At 57.4% G+C, this 18,944-nt stretch overlaps 1 protein-coding gene across 1 annotated transcript in view; it reads left to right on the top strand.

Annotated features, from left to right (window-relative positions):
• Window positions 1–879: 879 nt before the first annotated feature.
• Window positions 880–18,944, top strand: part of ZMIZ1 (zinc finger MIZ-type containing 1) — a 174,966-nt gene continuing 156,901 nt past the window's right edge. The window contains exons 1-2 of the mRNA XM_023764400.1: window positions 880–995; window positions 18,574–18,662. The gene's annotated coding sequence lies outside the window, so the exon portion shown is untranslated. The remainder of the gene's footprint in view (window positions 996–18,573; window positions 18,663–18,944) is intronic.

Genomic DNA, 18,944 nt, shown 5'->3' with positions numbered 1-18,944 from the left:
TGGGCAAAGCCAGGAGACGGGTTCTGCTTCCAACCTTGCACTCCCCTGCTCCGGGATCCTGGGAGGGGATCCCCTAGCAGGGCCTCAGTTTCCCCATTTGTAAAATGATAGACAAGGCTACCAACCTCACCAAGTCTTCCTCTCACCCACCTGAGCCCTGTATTCCAGAATCTAAGAAGGAATGGTGTCAGGCCCTTGGGAAGCTCAGCAGGCTTCCTGATTTCAGGGCACATGTCAGATGCCTGGTTTTGTTCAGCTTGTTCACTGAATACCTTCGCTGCACCATTTATCAGTCACTCACTCATTCATTCATTCATTCATTCATCCGTAACATCAAGCAGTTTACACGGCCTTGCCTGCTTCAGGGGACAGAGAGAAGAGCCAGACTTTATTCCTGATGTCCAGCGCTCTGCCCAGGGAGGAGACCGGCCTGTAGAAAGCTGGAGGGGACATGGCCAGTGAGACCCAAGGCCACTGGGGGATGCACAAGGAAAAGGGGGTTCCACGAAGGCAGCTGAGTCTCAAAGGCCAGGGGCTTTGAAAGACAGGAATGTGGGGCACGGGCTCCAGGCAGAGAACCCAGCACATTCCAGCTAGCTTTGCTGCTGCTTGGGGTATAGGGTACGTAGGGCTTGACCTCACTGCTGGGCTGGTTCTGAGCTTCTAACGCAAAGTTCAGGAGATGGGCCTTCATTGGGGTGTTGGGGAGCAGCATGCAGTTTCTAGGGTGGCTGCACTTCTGTGGCCAGCTCAGCCTTCCAGGAGATGTCAGAGAGGTCTGGGCAGGCGAGACCTAGAGGTCGCTGAAGTGGGGAGAGGGCGTGTGAGCCGCCCCATGGTAAGACTTGGAGCTCACTGTGCCCTCTTCTGCCTCCGCAGGATTCAGCTGTGCTCGGCCAGGTTGGACTGCTGGACCCCTGCCTCCTTACCCACACCTCCTTTTCCTGACACTCTCAGCAGCCTCAAGTGCCGATCTTGAGAAGAGGCCTTAGCAGGTAAGCAGCATGGGCTGGCCCTTCATACTGTGTCTGCTAGTGGGGCCCTACTGAGTGGCTGGTGCTATTTCAGGCCTGGAAATCCAAGAGCGAGGCTGTCACCACTGAGGAAATAGGGAAGGGGCTTATTTCTGAGTATGGGAGTATGGAATCCAGGAAGGCTTCTTGGAGGAGGTGGAGCAGGTTGTGGTCCAGAATGTCTCTGAGAAGGCTGAGATTTTCATGAGGAAGAAGGTGATTTGGGTGGCCTAGTTAGACATGGGCCATCTGTGGCCTCAGCTTCCTCATCTGGAACCAGGAGCAGTCACTGTCTTCCCCCACCTCCTGGACAGGGTGTGGGTGAGGATTAGGGACCACCAGTGCCCAGTGCTGAGGCAGTTCCTGGACTCCAGGGCTCCAGCAGGTTGGAACTGTTACTTTTATGAGAAGGAAGCGGGTGGGGGATTTGTGTGTGTTGCCGGGGGATGTTCATGGGTCCCTGCTCCTCATCCCCTGGGGACTCCATCCTAGCTCCCTGGAGCCTGGGTGCCCTCTGAGTCTGGGGCACAGCCAGCTGGCGGGTCTGTGTCATCCATCTGCACGTGCCCTGTGGTTCCTGAGGAGTTGGGGTCTGTGGCACCCATTTCATTATCTCAACTGCCCTAGAGTCCCTGTGGGGAGCCTGGCACATTACCTGCATGAGCTCCCTAAATCTCCCCAAGAATCCTGAGAGGGAGGCCTCACCAGTTTCCAGATGAGGAAACTGAGGCACGGGGCAGGTTGGTGAGGTCCTCAGGGCCACCTGCTCACTCGTGTGGGAGCTGAGCTCCTGTCCCGGTCACTGGGGGCCAGGATTTGTGCTCTTTTCTCCACGGTGCTCCCTTCAGGGGTAGGTCATTTCATGATGAGGAAACAGATGAGGAAACTGAGGCTCTTAGTGGTTGGGCCTCAAAGCCAGGGAGTGGCAGCTGCACCCCAGATTCAAGACTTCCTTTTCCCTTCCTTCTCTTGTCCCAGTAGGGCCTTCCAAGTTATCTGGCTTTTAGCCTGACCCAGAATGCCACAGGCAAAAGTGTCAATTTTTTTGCAAAAAAATGATGGGTTGTTCTCTGGGATCCACTATCTGGGCAAAATCTAGTAACTTCCTCTTTGAAACCCCTTTGCAAATGTCCTTAGTGTGGTCCTCGGAAACCTGGCCAGCAGGAACCTCTAGGGTGCCCAGTGCAAATTAGGTAGCTGGTTCTGATTCTAGGGGCTTCTGGTGGCCACTGGTGAGGGGAGGGGCAAGGGCCAGTGAATGAGCTTTCACTTCTCTGGGACTTCACAAGAGTCAGGCTGTCCACGTGGTCTTCCTTTTCATTCCATTCCAACCCAGCAAATGTCTCCTCACCTCCCAGTGCCCCTTACCTGCCACCTCCTGGAGCTCCTTCCCAGAGGGGCTGCAGGTCCACCCTCACTGAAGCCCCAGTGCGCGTGGAAGACTGGCTTTTCCCCGGGCGAGGAGCTCCGCCCCTGGCCCAGGAGGGGCCCCTGAGGTGCCTGGGTGCTGCAGAGGGCGCGGTGGAGCCAGAGGCCTGGCCAGCTGGAGTAGACAAGCCCCAGCCGGCGGACTGCAGCCAGGTGTGTGTGGCTCCGAGTCCCACCCAGGCAGGGGAGAGAGGGCCCCAGCCGGTCTGAGCCGTAACAACCGCAGAGGCTGGACATAGTGAAAGGGTATCTCGTGGAGGGCATGACAACTGTCCCATATGGCTGGCATATAAAAGACGCTCAAAACCCCTTTGGTGGGTGAAGGTAGAGGGCACTGACGTGACTCGGGGGTCCACTCTGGGCCTAGGGTTGGGGTTTCCAGCTCTGCCACTCCTCTCTGCGTGACTCCGGAATAGTGGCTTCACCTCTCTGTGCCTCATTTCCTCATCTGGAAAGGAGGGACAGAACCTACCTCACTGAGCGAGGAGGAATTCAGTGAAGGAAGCCCATAAATCCTCAGCCTGGGCCGTGGTTAGTGCTGCACGCAAATGGGCCGATGGTGAGCCCGCGGACGGAGGTGAGTGAGAGCTGGCCCCGAGGGCTGTGCCACACAGGGCAGTGACGTGGTTGGATTGTCATTTTAAAAAGAATGGAGGGGACAGCCGGGATTGGGGTTAGGCCAGATTTGGGTTTCATCTGAGGCAATCCCAAACAGCTGTTGATTAGAGCTCTGTGGGTGGGACCTAAGGTGGCCTCCAGCCCCTGGTTTGTGGCTTCAAGCTGCCAGCATGTGCCATCAGCAGTCAGTCAGCAGACTTCCAGGGTTACAGGGGTGCAGGGCAGGTTCGGGCTGGCTGCAAAGACCTTGAATGTCAAACCCAGCTCACAGCAGGCCTGGCTATGCAGAGCTGAGTTCCCAGGGTCCCCATGTGGCATGCCTGTCAGTCTTTGGCACCAGCTGAGAATGCATCCCCCCCCCCCCGCCACCCCCGCCTGGAATCTGTTGCCTAAAGTCCAGGCCCCTCCACCCACAGCCTTTGCAGCCTGCCCTGACCCTGAAACCCCTGCCCCAGCCTGGTGCTGAATATAGTCTACAGCCCACTGGTCATTCCTGCCTGAGGTAGAACACTCCCTGGGTGAGCAGGATGGGGCTGCTGTCCTGGCAGACCGTCTGAGCATGTCTTTCAAGCCTCAGTCTTGCTGCAGGCCTGTCTTGTGATCTTGGACAAGTCACTGCCTCTCTCTGAGCAGTTGTTCATTGAACTGTAAAACCAGAGGCCCGGGACAGGGTAGGGGTCACCAACTACAGTGATCTCAACAGCTCAGTGAAGCTTGGGAGCCTCCCACCATGCAGATGAGGAAGCTCAAAGCACAGAGAGGTTAAGAAACGTATACAGGGTCACAGAGCTATTGGTGCAGCTGGGATTCAGCCCAACTTCACCTGACACCATTATACAGTTTTCCCCCCACTACATCAAACTGGCACCTACCCAAGTTTGCTGGGCGATCCATTCACTTCATTAGCCAGAGCAGCGGTTCTCAACCTGTGGGTCGCGAACAATGAAAATACATCGTGCATATCAGATATTTACATTACAGTTCGTAATAGTAGCAAAATTACAGTTATGAAGTAGCAACGAAAATAATTTTATGGTTGGGGGGTCACCACAACATGAGGAACTGTATTAAAGGGTCGCAGCATTAGGAAGGTTGAGAACCACTGAGCCAGAGTGTGTTATGCTAGACACTGGCATCCAAAAGTAAACCTGCATTTGAGGAACTGGGGGAACACAGCCCCAGGCTCAGGCAAAGGTCAGAGTCTCCAGGGTAGAGCCTGTTAGGTGGATGCCATCAGTGGATGAAGGCAGTAGGAGCTGAGAGGATCAGCTCTTCCCTGATGCTGGAGGAGGCAAGCAGGGGAGACTGCCTGGAGGAGGGGGCTGGATCCCTGCACAGTAGAGTGGAGGTGAAGGGTCTTCCTGAGGTCTCTGCACAAAAGGAGGCTATAGAGCAGCGGCAGCTCCTCTGTGAAGGCTGAGAGGAGAGAGCTGGACTCTGCCCAAGAGCTGGGGCTCATAGCTCACCCAGAGACTGTGGAGGAGCAGGGCTGGGGGCTTGTCTACTCTAGCTGGCCGAGCCCTTTCCAGCACCCTGCTCTCTGGGGTCTCTCCGGGACCAGAGGCTGGAGCTTTTTATCAGAGGAAAAGCCAGTCTTCTAAAATGCTGAAATATGAAGCTGCCCAGGGTAGAGCCCAGGTGCCACCCTCTATTGCCACTGTCTGTGCCCCTGTCTGATATCGGCCTCACCTCAGACTAGGGCTGGGGTTGGAAGGGAGACATGGATGAATCTGTTCAGTGACGTAATGGGGACAGAGAGGCCCAGAAACCAGCTCAGGGTCATACAGCATCATCACGGCAGGTGCAGGAGGCGAGCAGGCCAAGCAGGAGGCATCCTTCCCAGGGCTGAGACTCCCTCCCCTGGCTCCCACAGAATCCAAGGGGCTCCTTGTGGATTGTATGTGTTCACCTGTGTAGGTGTGCGTGGCTGCATGTGCACTCGAGGGACCCCTTACCTTGGCCGCCCGAGGGGCTTTACAAGGACAAGTCGGATTGGGAGGGTTGGCAAACTACACCTTGAAGGGTTCCTTTGGTGTTACTCACGGCGGCCGATGCTTCCCTCCCACTGGTGTTTGCTCACCAGACTCAACTGAGCTCTGGAGTTTGAGGACAGCCACGCCCCTGCCCTGGGTCCCAGGTCCAAAGCCTCTGTGACCTTGCAGGGAGGGAGCAGACACTGGGTGGGGCTGCAAGGGCGGCATCTTTATTTGAATCATCACATCCTGGCCGCCTTCGGGAGTCTCTAGAAATTATCTGGCCCAACCCCTCTGAGCCTCAGATGGGGAAACTGAGGTTCAGAGATAGGAGGGTGCACCCCAGTGCCTCCCAGCGTGGCGCTCCCAGGCTTTCAGCTGACCTCACTGCTCCAATGCAGGGGATGCATGGCCGCTATAGCCGAAGTGACCTAGCCTTCGGGCACCCGTTTGCAGAAAGGCAGGACTGACCCCAAAGGGACAGGGACCTGGGAGAGCAGGCCTGAGAGCGAAGCAAGGCCCTCAGGCCTGGCTCTGTTTGTCCTGGTTTGTATTCCACCTCCTGTAATCACCACCTCCTGCTGAGCCTGCCACCATTAGGGCTTCTCCTCCCATCTGTTTACCCTGGGAGCCGAAGAGGCCTGGAGGTTGCCGGCCTGAGGCCACAGCAGAGAGAATGCTCTGAAGTCAGGACCCATTTGAAAGCTGACAAGATGCAAGGGGGTGAGGAAGAAAAGTGGACTTGGGGAAGAGGGCCATCCGCATTCCTGGTCAGTCCCTTCACCATGCCCAGCAGCTGCCCCGCGGCCTGAGCCTGGGAGGCTGCTGATCTTTGGTAGCAGGGACTAGTGTCCAGGTGCTTTGAGTGACTAGAGGGCAGGGAGGGCTTTCTGGAGTAGGTGGGCCTTCAGCTGGGCCCTGAAGAATGAATGTGACTGTAAACTGAAAACATTCCACGCAAAGGGATCCTCTGGGCATACTTGGGGCAAATCAGTGGGGCTGAGACTGGGCCGTGGAGGAATGAGGCTGGAGATGCCCCCTAGAGGCCAGATGGCAGAAGGAGGAGGAAGTATTTTGTACTTTGCTTCTGACTTGCTAAATGTCCTTGAGCTGATCACTGACCCACTTCTGTGCCTCAGTTTCCCTTGGATCTCCCTGGGGCTTCAGGCACCTGGGAGCCACAGCAAGGCAGTGCTTCGGTGGAAGGTCAGCCTTCGGGGAGGGCTTGAGCGGGCACCAGGATCCTGGGCTTTTGTCCTCCCGCCAGAGCTGGACAGCTGGCCCAGGACACTGCTGCTAGACCCAGGGCATCTCTGGCTGGGAGAGCTGACCTCAAACTTGGGAGGTCTGCCAGGAGTCTCCCCAATAAAGATAAAGGGAATATCAGCCCTCTGGGGCAGACCCACCGATGGGCTAAGAAACTTAGCGCTGAGAGGTAGGCTTCCCCTCTCCTTCCTGCTTCTGGGGAAGAGAGGGAGTAGGTGTCCCTCCCCAAGGCCGATCTGCTGTGGGCCTAGAGTGCCTGGCGCCCCTCTGGGTGCGGGCCCTCCCATGGCTCTGGGCTCAGCCCAGGTTGTATTTGCAGCAGCCTCTCTGTCACCCTCTCCTGTCAGGAGAGTGGCAGCCACAGGCTCTTGGATTCCCAGTCCCCGGGATTGCGCAAATCCTCCCAGCAGTCAGCTCAGGCCCGTCCCCTGGGGACCGGCCCGGGTCCCACTTGGGAAGCCCGGACCTCTTTTCTGGAATAACACTGCAACCTCACCACAGCAGGGAGGGCAAGCCGCCCTCAGGCTGAGCCTCTTCGTGACCCCAGCTCCTGTCATGACCCTCGTAATATCCGGTGGGCTTAGCAGGGGCCCATTTTCCAGAGGAGGAAAGTAGAGTCCGAGAAGACACATGGGACTTGCCCAGAGACACACATCAAGCCAGGACTCAAGCCCAGGACTCCAGGCCGTGGGTCCAGCTCCTTCTGAGACTGAGCCAGTGTGTCTTGCTCAGGCCCCCAGACAGGGGGCGGGAGGGCGCGGGGGAGGGCCTGGCAAGAGGAGGTGGAGGAAGAGCTTTAGGGGGTTGAGGAGCTGGAGGCAGAGGGCCAAGTCACTGTCTCTGCCCCTCGGCTCCAGCCACTTTAATTAGCTGGGCCTGCCAGTGGCACTGACATTTACCTGGGGGGGGAGGCGGGCCTCCTCCCTCTTGACTCTAGATGCTAAAAATAACTGGGCCCAGCTTCCTGGGGCCCCTGCCCAGCCAGCTCCAGCTGGCCCCGGCCACCTTTTTCCTGGGTGCTGGAAGCAGGTTGCTTTTGAGCATGTCGTTCCTGTGCTGGGGACTTCCTAGGAGTTGGGACAACAGTGGCATTGCATGCTCAACTCCTGAGAATGAAGAGGGGTCCGTGCAAGGCCCACCTGCTCCCCAGGGCTCCTGCCTGAATGCTGGCACCCATCCTCTTTTCTCCCTGGGTGGCAGTACCCTGCCGGGCTGTTCACCCCACCCCAGGGTGCTTGACACCCCCTTCCTTGAGCTGCTGGAATTTTTCCTGGGTTACGGGGACTCTAAGGGGAGGGGAGACTGTGGCTCGCCCCCTCAGAGTTATCTGGCACTCACCTTGAGTCCTGTACCGTGCCCCACACAGGTGTATAGTCGTGGCCCCTGTCCTCACGCTGGGTGTCATCCTGTCACACGAGCTGCGCGGAGGAGCCCGGGTTTGGGGGCTGGATACGTTTAAATCCCGCTGTGCAACCTTAGCCTCCGTATTCTCATCTCTGAGGAGAGCAGCTTGACCTTGGAGTGTTATTGCAGGAGTGAAATGAGGTCATGTGCAGAAACGGCCAGATCCAAGCGCTGGGCCCACGGGGCTGTAGGAGGCCCAGCACCTCTGGGGCTTGCCTTTCTCTTGCCGGGTAAATAGGCCTGAAAACCTAATACATTTGGTTGATGTGTTTGAACCAGGAGGGGAAGGCCTGCCCATTCCCTGCACCTCCAGAGTGGCCTGCGATCCCTGCCGCCTGTGTTTGTCCAGTTCTTGCCCTGGGTCAGTGTGACCTGAACTGTGTTGACATTGGCCTACCTGCCCCTGGCTGTGGGGTTAGCCCAGGAGAAATGGAGATAGTTTTCTGAACTCGCCCAGTCTGAGAACTGGGGCCAGCGGGTCAGCCCCTCCACACCCCGGTTTCTCATCTGAAAGTGGGATCATTAGTGGCCCGTACCCCATAAGCATTGTGAGAGTAAATTAGGAACGTACATACTGTGCTTGGAAGGGGGTCTCCCACGGGGTGAGCACTTGGGGTGAGTTAGCCGGTCCTGCAGCAGCAGCAGTAGCAGACGGTGGCAGGAACAGTGGCCACCTGCCATTGGTTGACTGTGTTAGTGTCAGATGCTAAGCCCTTTACATACATTATTTAATCTTCATGGCAACCGTATGAAAGGCCCTCCTATAAGCTCTGTGTTCCAGACGAGGGAACCGAGGCACAGAGAGGGCACCCCGTCTGAAAGTGGTACAACTGAAAACCTATCTCAGAGCCCTGCCAGGTGACCAGCCGTCTGGGTTTGCCTGGGACCATCTGGTCTTAGAGCTGAAAGTTCCACATCCTGGAGACCTCTCTGTTCCAGGCCCACCAGAGGGCCTAAGCTGCTGAACCTGGCCCCATCCTTGGCTACAGGGCTGGCTGCTGCATTCTGGGCTGGGCCCCCTCCCGCACCTCCTAGATCCCTCCTCCAGCTCCATCACCCTCGCCAGCTGGAGGGCATGGGTCATGTCCAGTACGTCCTGGGCTGCGCTCACCAGTCCTCAGTCTTGCCATGTGCACCGAGAGCTTTGGCACCTCTGCTCCCTGCTTTCTAGCGATGCTGGACAGCCCTTAAAGGAGAGAAGGCGGACTGAGCCCCGCCCCCAGCCCGGCTGGGCAGCCTGAAGAGGTTGCACTGGCCCTTCCGGTGCATTGATGGAGAGCGCTGCTGACAAAGGAGAAAGGTCAGCAGGGGGACAGAGCGGACTTGGTGGCGGCCTGCTAGCCAGCAGTGCCCTCCCCCACCCAGGGGTAGGGCTTCCTGGGGGAGGGGCCCAATGCTCCTTGGGGCCCTGGTTAATCCATATTGACTCACACAGGTTCGGGGTCCGGGAAGAGTCTGGGGAGATGCCTGGGTCGCCCTTGACACCTCTGTCTCCCTCACCCCCGCACCTGACAGTTGGTTTGACACCTTAACCATCTCTGGCTCTGTGTGCCACTTAGCGCCCGTATCCTCTCCTGGCATTCAGGTCTCACCATCTTCTTGCCTCTCAATGACTGAACCCTTCCCAGCCCTCCACTGCCCCCCATGACTTCCCTCTCATCAGGAATAAAGTACAGACTCGGAGGCTGGCATTAAGGCCCTCTTCGCTCAGTGAGGCACCCCAAAGCTGCCAGTCCTTCCTCAGGCTGCAGTCTGCCGCCACCACCCTCAGACGAGGTCTGAGCCTTCCTGGCCCCCTCTCTGTGCCTGGGCGTCTTCTCTCCAGACCTGCCTTTCCAGGGCCTAGCCCATAGCTTTTCTCCCCAGGGGCAGAGGGGGCAGATGGAAGAGGTCACGTGTGAGGTTGCAGTGTATGTACCCTGGGTGCCCACCCAGCTTGTCCCGTGTGCCAGCCTCACCTAGGCTGCAGCGCTGAGCCCACTATGACCAGGAGACCAGCCTGATGCATAGACCACTCCATGCTGTTCCTCAGACTCCACCTTGAACTGTCTGGTGCATCTCATGCCCCAGCTCCTGGAGGGGAGGGCAGGAGCCATCTGTCTCCCCAACTCACAGGAGGCCAAGCCCCCATTGGGGCAGGATATGCAGTGGTTAGTGCACAGGCGCCGGGGTCTCATCCCAGCTTCATCCCTTATAGCTATGTGACCTCAGGCAGTCACTGAACGTCTCTGAGCCTCAGTGGTGACTTGTGAAATGTGGGTAACAATAGTCTGTCCGCCACAGGATGCTGAGATTCCATGAAATGACACCTGTTAAGTGTTCCCAGGGTCCTGGGACATTTGAGGATTAAAAAGTCAGCTCTCATCATCACCATTGTCATCATTATCAGCGCAGGCAGGTCCCATATCCAAGAAGTGAGGGCCCTCCTGCAAGTGGGTGTCTCCTGGATATTGGGACCCTCCAGTTCTGCCCCCCACTGTCCCTCTGTGTCCTTCATCCTGTCCCAGCACTCCTCCCCCACATTTCCTAAAACCCCAGGAAGACCAGCCCTCCTGGCCTCCAGTTGTCACCCGCCTTACCCTGCAGCCCCACGGAATGCCTTTGGGTCTGGGGCCAGGATTCGCTATCTGTTTCTCCGGCCTCTCACAAATGCCTAGAGAACAGTCGAACAGCAGGTGCCTAAGGAGAGTTGGGTTGAACTGATGTTCACCGAGCCCAAGTCACTTCCGAGAACAACACAGCAGTGACTAGCCGGGCCTGCGGGCTCATCTGAAGGCCGTTGAGGGGCATTTCTGAAGCCAGGCCTGAGCCACCTTGCACCAGGTCACAGCACGTGTCCACTCTGGCCTCCTGGATTCAGGGGTTTGGGGTGGGGGGCGGGGGCAGCGCTGGGGTTGGGCCTCTCTGGAGGAAGGTGTTTCAAGGCTGCTTCCTCTCAGGGCCTCTGAGCTGTCGCTCCTCGTTTTGTTTGACCCGGCCCTTTCCCCACCCCCACAGTTCTCTGTTAAATTGTGTTATTATATTTAAACAAATCAATTCCATTGCAGAGTTTTTCCTGTCCTAATGATGAGTTTGCAGCACAAATGCCATTGATTTCTCACAGCCCTGAAAACCAGTTGATGAATAGCACCGGGCTTGTCTTTGGAGAGGCACTTAGAGCGGTTCTGCAGGGCCCCTCACCCACCCACCCGTGCACTGTCCCTGTCACCACCCACCCCCACCCCACCCCATGGCACCGCTGCTTGCAGGGCGCGAGGCTGTGTGACAGAGGGGGGCTGCAGCGGTGGAATGTCATCGCAAGGGCCTGCCCTTGTGCTGGTGAAACAGTCACAGTGGAGATTTTTATTGATTTTGGCCGAAGGCAGGAGCACAACTTACAGGGCAGAGAAGTGGTGCCGTGTGATCTTTGTCCTCCTTACAAGTTCAGAGCCGGTCCTGAGAGTGACAGCAGCTCTCATTCCAGACCTTGACGGGCTGCCCGTCACTGCTCTTTAAAGGGGCGGTTCCGGAGGTGAGAGAACTGTCTGTACTGGGGAGCGGGAACTTCCCTCTGTGAAATCCTTGGGAACCTCTGCCATCAAAGTCAAGGCTAAACCGCTAGGCAGGGCTTTGCCTTTCAGATCACTGCCAGGAGTCAGGACCTGTTTGAGCTTTTTAATGACCCCAGAGCTTGGGTGGGCAGGTATTTTGGTTCCCAATTTAGAGGCGGGCAGCCTGAGTCAAGGGCAGCCACTGGATTGGGAAAGGGCTGCTGGTGCTGAGACCAGCGCTGGGGGCTGGGGGCCTGAGTGCGGCCTTTGTGCTCCCATCTGTCCCACAGGGAAGCTCCTCTTACTACCAGACTTTCTCCCACCCCTTCCCCACCCCTGAGCTTTCTGTCTGCTGAGCCCAGATTGCCATGTGGGTCATTGTGCAGGGGTCTCAGCTCCGTGCCTGCAGCCTGCCACGCAGCCTGTGAGCTGGGCTGGGCAAGGCAGGAGGGCTTGGCAGGGACTGGCACACTGGAGAGTGCCCGCCTCACCTAAACCCGTAAAAGTCACAGGGTGTTAAGAAACGGTACGGCAGTGGTTCTCAACCTTCCTAATGCCGCGACCCTTTAATACAGTTCCTCATGTTGAGGTGGCCCCCAATTTCATTGTTACAAATTGAGCATAATTAAAGCATAGTGATTAATCACAAAAACAATATGTAATTATATATGTGTTTTCCGATGGTCTTAGGCGACCCCTGTGAAAGGGTCCTTCGACCCCCAAAGGGGTCGCGACCCACAGGTTGAGAACCGCTGCTGTATGGGCTAGGACTGTGGGTTGAATTTGCCACTGCCTCTCAGGAATTCTAATTCAGGCCTTTGTTTTAGAGACGGAATGTGTGGCCTGGATTTGGGAGTGGCTCTTCAAGGTCACACCACTTGGCAATGGTGGAGCAGGGGTTTGAGCCGGAAGGAGGGGGCGGCTCTAAGGGAGTGCTGCTCCCCTCCCCCAGCAGTCAGGGTTGGAGGCAGGGCAGGGCTGGGGGCTCTGTTCCAGGGGAGATAGGCCCCTCACTCAGGAGACCCAGTAGGCCAGCATACCTCCCTTTCCTTTGCCCCTCCCCCCGCAGTTACCCTCCCCCATAGACAAACTCCTGTCCCTCCTAATCAGGTTAGCCTCCCGCTCCATGCCTGCTCTGCTGAGTTGTACCAGCTGCCTCTAATGGCCTGCGACCTGGCCCTCTCCAGGCTCTGCGCGTGGGGGAGGGGAAGCTAGGAAAGAGCTGTGTGCGGGAAGGGTGCTCCATTCCCTCCGTTCAGACCTTTCCACGCCTTCTAGGATCCAGTCCAAATCCTTAGCTTGGCATCCAGGACCCCCTCACAATGAGACCCTGCTTATTCAGCCTCCACACCCCTGGTGCTCTTTGCTACAGTCTCAGGATGCTAGTTGCTACCTCCCCGCCTTTGGCTACCTCCCACCTCAGAAAACTTCTACACATCCTTCCAAACCCAACTCTTGGGCTGCCTCCTCTCAGGACTCCTGCCCATATACTCCCAGTGGGTGCTCCACTGGTCTGGAACTTAACCATTAATAGCACTGTTGGGTGCATTGCTCCTAGACCTGGGTCCCCTTGAGTTCCTGGAGGAAAGGGAGAACATTCTAGAAGAATATGCATCAGGGTACAGCATAGAGAAGTGCTCAGTGAAGAAATAGGGCCAGCAAAGAAGAGAGGAATGGGGACCAGGGGGAGGGAAAGAGAAAGACAGGAGTGCATGGAACAGCTGCTCCCAGCTCCTCCACACCACTCCAGCCGACTTCCTGCCAGGGAGGTCATTCTCAGCGACACGTGTGGGGCCTGAAATAGACACACGTTGGGGCCTTGGTGGGGCACAGTCTCAGGCCAACGTTAAGCAGCCCAGCCCCCCATTCCTTGGGCACTGACGCTCCCTCTCCTCACAGGGCACCTCCTCCAGCAGTGCCCAGGCCTCTTCCCTCTGTTCCTGCTAACTTTGTTTTATAAATAAACTATATAAATAGGCTCCTCTGATTCCTCAGGAGCATGCAGCCGCAGCGTGTAAGGACTGGGGCACTGCTGTAGGCATAATTGTACTACCGCATCCATCAGCTGCCTAATTACCATTCATTTTGCATTTATTTCTGCTAATTAAAAAGAGAGAAACTCCTAACAACTTTTACGTAAATACTGTATTTGTTCTATGTTAAGACGGGATGCTAATTTGCTGGTAATTAGCTGATTATCTAATCTTATAGCTATCACACAGGACGGCCCTGTCTCCCCTTCTCACCCCAGACACCACTCGAGGCCTCCCATCAGGTGTTAGAGGAGAGGGTCAGGGAGGTCCCCGAGGGTTGTTAGAGGGCCTGTCCGAGACTCGGGATCACCAGAACCAGGCGTGTTGGCCGGGTTCGGGGGGCGCGGTCTGACTGATAGAGCAGGAGGAACCTTTGGTTCACGCACTGTTTCTGTACAGATGGAGACACTGAGGCTCAGGGAGGCCCAGCACCCCCCAGAAAGGCAGTAGTGGAGACAGACCCCTGGCCACGTGTTTGGGCCACCCCTCCAGCGCTCCCCCCACTGTATGAGGCGCTGTCAGGAGGAATTTGCAGGGCGGTGGCTGTATCTGCAGCTAGAGACATATCTGGGCCAAACTCCAGCCCAAGTGAGGGGAAGAGGCAGCCTGGTCAAAGCCCATGGCGCACACCGAACCTCTCTGAAGGAAAGGGAGAACATTCATACCCTTCTGGAAACCTCCGCTTCCTCCCACTTTCCCGTCCAGCTGAGGGCTCTGCTTCCACAGCTCCCTCTCCAAGCCTCATGCCCCCAGCCGCACCAGCCCGGGCCTGGGCACGGTGGACATCAGCACGTATGCAAGGCTCTGGATTCCAGATCTTAACACTATGTATTTTCATGTGAATTAGAAAAAAAAAATAATTAATACATCAAACCCATAATTGTACAGACTATATTGCATTGGTCTGCCATTGGTCTAAAAAGAAAGTGGTTGGTTCGCCCTGATTTAAATAACAGTATGTAAATAATTGAGGTGGAACACAGGATGTGGCTGACAGGGTCTAGTAACTGAAGTTGGAGGGTCTGAGAGCATCAGGTCAGAAGAGCAGGTGGGGGAGGCCAGGGGCAGCAGAGGGACCCCAGGGCAGGGTTGGCCAGTCCCTGGCCTGTTCTGCAGGCCACCACTGCCCCAGCCCCTACCCAGGAGGACAGTCCCCCTGGGTCATGCCCTCCTCTCCTCGGCCCTGCAATCAGCAGGAATTAGCCCACCACAGAGAAATCATTGGCTTTCAGAGTCCGTTTAAATGGGGCTCTGTTTCGGGGAAGCCAGGAAGTCGTCGGACTGCTGCATCTCACCCCTGTGACCAGGGGCAGATGAGTGACTTTTCGGGGACTCCCTGGCTGGCCCAGCTCCCCAGACATTGGTGGGTGAGTCCCCGACTGGCCTTTTTCTGTCTTTCTCCTGAACAGTCTGAAATGGCCGGTTTTAGACGTAAAGGGAAAATGGCTTTGACTAGGCCAGGTGTCTGTCACCTGGGCTGCCAAAGCGATCAGGGCCAGGGTCGGCATGGCCTGATGGAAATCCCAGAGGTCAGGCTGTGCTTTCTGGAACCTCCGGCTCCTTCTCTGTAAGTTGCAGACTGTCATACTTTCCTTCCAGGGTTGATGGGAGGGGCCTCAGGGACAGGGGCAGCGCGCCCCGGAGAGGAGCGCTCAGTGCAGCTGGTGGTGAGCCCGATGACCCGCCCAGGGCCCCCCTCGGCCACCCACCCGCCCGCCGCCACTGTGTCTGTGCGAGGTGACCCCACTGCCGCCAGAGATCTCCCGCTCATCTGCCCTTTTATCGCCCTGCACACAATCAGGGGAAGCCGGGAAGGCCACGGGGGCTGGGCAGATGGAAAACAAAGAGAGAAAACAAAGGCACTGCTCCGAGGAGGCCAAAAGGCAGGCTGCCTCCTCCCTCTGCTGCCTGGCCAGCCTGGCCCACCAGTGCCTGGCCTTGGCCACCCCCGGGCTGCCGGCGACCTGCCCCACCCCCATGGAGACTAGCCTCAGACCTCACATGGTGCCACCACTCGCTGGGTGACCCCTTGACCAGTCACTTCTCCAAGCCACCCTTTTCTTATTGGTAAAATGAGAGAGGTGAACCGCATGCTGCAGGGCCTTCAGCAAACCCGCACCCCACCTCCGGGTGGGGGTCCCATTGAGGCTGTTCAACCCATCTCTAGGACAACCCCCAGCCTCAGAACGTCAAGGTGGTGCCCACTTCTGCCCCTAGAGAGGACCCCAGTGTGCCCTGTGCAGAGCAAGGCCAGCAGCAGGTCTTATACTATCAAGATCTCGGCGCGGGGTCTGTAAGCATTTGTGTGAACGAAGGAATGGTTTAATCAGAGGGGGCTTAACCCGCTTCGGCCCTTGGTGGCTGCTGCTGGTGGAGCCTTGAGAGATGGACACCCTCTGGGGCCTCCAGAGCAGCAGTGAGGAGGCGTGGTCGGGGGTTCCTAACAGCACCGAGACCAGGCTATCTGGGCCATATCCTAGCTGTGTGACCTTGGGCTGCTTTCTTAACCTTTCTGTGTCTGTATTCTCATCTGTTAAAATGGGTATAGTACCTACCTCTTAGGTTGTGGTTAGATTAAGTGAGTTAATTCACATAAGTACGTCAAACACTACCAGATAAAGGTCTATGATGTTAGGTGCCGCGCTTGTCATCAGTTTCAGCACTCTCACTGGTTAGGGGTGGACATACCGGGTCACCATGGAGCCTCAGCCTCCGAGCCCCTCCCCTGCACGGCGTGGCCAGGGTGGGCGTTTTCCTGGCCGCTGCGGAGGGTGCCAGGTGGGAGGGCAGGTTGCTGGGAGGTGTTTCTGGGTAAGCATTTCTGGTAGCGGTTGGAAGGGGCCAGGATTCCCAAGGCTCTGGGAATTTGCTGTCATTTACTTTCTCATTCTAAATATTTAGTTGTGATTTTATGTATATTTCTAAAGAGGGCCTCCGGAATAGTGTCAGCTTCAGGTCCTGCCCACCTGGACCTGCTTATTTCTGCTACCATTATTGTATGTTCAGGGCTGGCGCTGGTCTGCCCGCTTTCAGGCCCTGCAGGAGGAGGGCCTGGGCCTCGGAGCTGGAGGGACCCAGCCTCTCTCCCTGTAGACAGCCTGTCTCCGAGCACCCCAGACGCAGCCTGCAGCCCAGGCTGAGGAAGCCTGAGGGGGGCAGGCGAAGAGAATGGGACCTCCTGGGGGAGACCCCAGATGTGCAGGGGTCCCTGCCCCTGCGCTGTAGGCGGGGGGCCTTGTCCTCTCCCTCCTCCCTGCTACCCATCTTGTGTGTGCCCCGTGGGCAGGCGCAGGGGCCGTTGGGGCCATGGGGAGCAGGTTGCTGAGTTGGAACAGTTGCCCCTGAGGCTGCCACCAGGGTGGCTGGCTGTGTGCCGAGCCCCGGGTTTAGTGCCTGGTGGAGGCCCAGGATGGCCCCTGCCCTCAGAGCTCTTGCTGTAGCTGGAGGGGCGAGGAGTGGGCAGGGGGTGCGGTATTAGGCCCCTTTGCCTTGCATCTCAGAGAGAGGAGCCAAGAGAGCCCGGAGTCCGAAGGCTGGGCCCTTGGGGAGGGCCTCCGGGAGGGTGGGCCCTTGGCTGGGAGGCCCCGGGAGGAGTGGTGCCGTGGGCCCTGGCGCCTCCACTGGCAGCAGGGCCTCTTGTCCCCGGGCTCTGACAGGGACATTTATAACTCACAGCTGTGCCGTCCTGGGCCCAACTGACTGTGGTAAACCGATCTGGCTTCAGGAAGTCTCGTCCCGAGGCCACTCCCCACTCCGACCCCACACTCTCTTTCACCTCCTGATACCACATCCTGTTCTCCGCAGAGGGGCTCAGCCGGGGTCTCCAGCCGTGGGCAGAGCCGGAGGAGTCAGAGAAGTTCAGCGAGGCCTGAGACTCCCGAGTGGGGCCTCCGGGGTCACTAGGATCTACCCCTACAGGCCCACCCAGGGGGCCCAGGCACATAGGGAGCCAGAGACCACCCCAGGGGCTGAGGGCAGGACTACATTCTGTGCTTCCGAATCGAACCAGAGAGGGGATTAGACTTCCAGCCCCGCTGACCAACTCCGGCGGGGGGGAGTCAGAAGGAAAGCGGCGAGGGGAGCCAGAGGCCTCCGAGTACCTGGGAGAGATGCACCTCGGACCCTCGGCAGCCCTGCCCGGCCTGGCGTCCTGCACTGGGTCGTCCCCTCCTGGGTCCAAATTACTCACAAGGCCTGGTGCCCAATCGCCTAGGTTCTCACAGCAGAGCTCACGTTGGGTAAATGGTCTCGCCCAGCGGTGGGAAGAAAGGACAGTATTAAACACTGCATGCTCGCTGGCTCGGCCCCCTCCCCTCCCGTGGCCTTATTTGCTCACTAATTCTGGGGTCCTGTCAACCAAGCACCCCTCCCATGCCTCTCTCCTTCCGCACAGAAGAGGGTCGATAAACAGTAGTGAGTCTGCCTGAGCTTGGCCTTCGGAACTCGGTTAACCTGTGAAAAGTTTCTAGAATTAATGCCCCAAAGAGCGTATATTTTTGTTTCCTTAGTTAAATATTTATTAAGGTGTATTAGAAATATATACCTAGCCTATCAAACCAGCTATTTCACAGATATGATTGCTTTGGACAAGACCAGATTGGAGCTTAAAAAAAAAAAGTGAGTTGAAGTAAAGATAAATATTAAGTCATCGTTCAGATAGGACTCAGCGAGGACCTGAAGTTCGGGGAACGCAAAATGAATAATGGCCAGGGCTCTTCTCTGTTTTAAACTCTGGTTCTGAGCTTCCTGTCAGCTGTAAGCAAACCGTCTGGCCCTGCACGCGGGGGAGACGGACCGCGAGCCGGTTCTGCGGGGAGGTGCGCGCACATGAAATGGCTCCGAGTGTTGGTCAGAGGTCTGGTGAGCAATTCATAATGAGGAAGGAATTCAGGCAGGGGTCACAGAGCGGCTTTGGAAGTGGCTGCCGGCCGTGTGAGATAATTCCCCGGAGCCAGGCAGGCCCAGCGAGGGGAACACTGCAGGGCTCTTAGGCCGCTAAAAATACCCGCCACTTCTGTCCCCCCGCCCGGGCGCACAGGGGGGCCGCAGCTCTCTGCTTTTCTCACCAGGAAGAAAGAGACAGCACAAAGCCCCTGAGCCCCAGAAGAAGCAAAACAGATGCATTTAACATATTTTTAAGACGCCTACTAGGAGGCGTTGGCTTGTTGGCGTGTGCAGGCTAGGGAGCGACCTGAGTGGCCCAAGAGGCACCCAGAGTAGCCCAGTGGTGGGAGCAGAGGCGGGAGGCCGTGGACGGCTGTCTTTGTCCCTGGCTGCTCACACGTGTCCGTCTCTCTTGTGTCCCCAGGACGAGGAGGAGGCCACTGGCGTCAGACCAATGCTGCGAGGGGTGTGAAAAGAGCCGAGGTCCGTCAATCCGCTGCCAGACCTAGAAAGGTAACACCAGATCCCCGGTGCCCTGGTGCCCAGGCCACTGCCACCTTCTCCTGAGATCTGGCCAGGGGCGGGGGTGGCCAGTCTTTCCCCCCAGCCTTTCCTGACCCAGGCTGCAGGCTTCTTGCAGCTCCTTGTGTGTCCAGAACAAAGTGGGCTTCAGTTTGTCCATCTCTAAAACGGGTCCCCTAATTCTTGAGAACTCTGAATCAGGGGTCCTGGCTCTGGTGGGGGTAGCATTGAGGCCACGAGGTCAGCAGGCCACTCAGGGCTGAGAAGAGGGTT

This window comes from Myotis lucifugus, unplaced genomic scaffold, assembly GCF_000147115.1.
Source record: "Myotis lucifugus unplaced genomic scaffold, Myoluc2.0 scaffold_330, whole genome shotgun sequence".
Taxonomy (NCBI): domain Eukaryota; kingdom Metazoa; phylum Chordata; class Mammalia; order Chiroptera; family Vespertilionidae; genus Myotis; species Myotis lucifugus.
The sequence above is the reverse complement of the archived record's forward strand: the minus strand, read 5'-3'. Positions and strand labels throughout refer to the sequence as shown.